This window comes from Limulus polyphemus, unplaced genomic scaffold (genome assembly GCF_000517525.1).
Source record: "Limulus polyphemus unplaced genomic scaffold, Limulus_polyphemus-2.1.2 Scaffold924, whole genome shotgun sequence".
Taxonomy (NCBI): Eukaryota; Metazoa; Arthropoda; class Merostomata; order Xiphosura; family Limulidae; genus Limulus; species Limulus polyphemus.
In genome coordinates, this window is record NW_013666534.1 from 282,710 (window position 1) to 284,548 (window position 1,839).

Sequence of the window (1,839 nt, forward strand, 5' to 3'; positions counted from 1 at the left end):
AAGGCTTGTGTCGCTTAAGTTTCGTCGGCACGAAGTTACGGAAAATCAATTAAAAAACGGAGACGTAACAATACCAAACCAGTGACTTATACCAGGTATTAGTGGATTTTACGAATGTCACGAAGAACTAGAAAAATACTTTAACATGAAAACCACTTCACGAAAACAAGGCGTTCTCAGTTAGGAGGGGAGATAAAAAATAAGGTGTTCTCAGTTAGTAGGGGAGATAAAAAACAAGGTGTTCTCAGTTAGTATGGGAGATAAAAAACAAGGCGTTCTAAGTTAGTAGGGGAGATAAAAAACAAGGTGTTCTCAGTTAGTTGGGGAGATAAAAACAGGGTGTTCTCAGTTTGTAGGGGAGATAAAAACAAGGTGTTCTCAGTTAGTAGGGGAGATAAAAACAAGGCGTTCTCAGTTTGTAGGGGAGATAAAAAACAAGGTGTTCTCAGTTAGTAGGGGAGATAAAAAACAAAGGGTTCTCAGTTAGTATGGGAGATAAAAAAACAAGGTGTTCTCAGTTAGTAGGGAAGATAAAAAATAAGGTGTTATCAGTTAGTAGGGGAGATAAAAATAAACGTAAAATTGAAAAACCGGTAGTTGTTCTCTCCAAATAATTTGTTTGTTTGTTTTAGCGCAAAGTTACACATTAGACAATCTGTCCACCAGGGTGAATTTAACCTCAAATTTTAATGTTGCAAATCCGTAAACTTGCCGTTGACCCACTGGAAGACCTCCAAATAAAGACGTACCCATACTTCTTACGCATTATGACCCCCACCCCCATTCTTGAAATTCTGGGAAAACAAAATATAGATTTTTCTTTTTTAATTTTATGTGCTTTTAACCATTAAAAACTTTTTGGAATTTCATGAATTTTAAAAACCATTAAAAATAAGTGTACACGATATAGTTCGCTTGAAAGTATAGATTAAAATCAGTCTTTTTTTGGGGGGGGGGTGAATTCTGGAATTCTAGTGAAAAACATCACTCTTTAAAAATAAAAAAAATCATAGTCCTCGATATGGTGGCAAACACCACTCTCTTGACTCTTCGTAATGCGCAAGCGTACCACTTAATAATACATGGAGAGTCATTGCCAGGATTCCACAGTAGCCTAGTGTTCACTCACAAGTTCTCAGAACTTCTGAGAAGGAGTACTTGAAATATTCTAGTGACGAATTTTTTGACTTTTATTTATGTGTGACTGATACACTGGTTATAATTAATTTATTTGATAAACATTTCAATTGCCTTCTTTTCACTGTTCATAGTTGTTGTTTCTATTTTATTATATTAGTATCCCATTCCTTTTTTTTTAATAGAGAGACACTTTTGTTTGTTAACAAAACGTGGCCTACCTTGAATATTTATACAAAGAAGTTGACCGCCTCTATTGGCCTGCTATTAAATTTTATTAATTAACGAAGATTGAAAAACTAAAATATGTCTGTTGTTCATAGCTGATATATTTGTATAGGTTGTGTATTTTAAGTTATTTTCACAATACACTGTTTGATAAAGTCTTAAGAACATAACTTGAAAATATATTATTATTTGCTGGAGTTTAATCTTCATTAATACACAAATTAATAAAGCTTTACTTGATTAAAAGTGTGAATCTTGCGCGTATAAGAGGTAACAACCATTATCATCTAGTTTTTATTGTAAACAAATTATTTTAATTACTATTTGACAGTTTTTTATATTAAGTTTGCCTTAATATTTGGATGGGACTCGCCGAAGAGTAATGTTTTACAAAATTATTTGTCCAAATGTTTTTAGGGCGCTCGACTCGCAATCTGCTGGTCGCGGTTTCGAATCACCGTCATACCAAACATG

At 33.6% G+C, this 1,839-nt stretch overlaps 1 protein-coding gene across 1 annotated transcript in view; it reads left to right on the forward strand.

The window, feature by feature from the left end:
- LOC106461268 (collagen alpha-2(IV) chain-like) overlaps nucleotides 1-1,839 on the forward strand; it is a 145,930-nt gene that overhangs the window by 51,174 nt on the left and 92,917 nt on the right. The gene's annotated exons all lie outside the window — the stretch shown is intronic.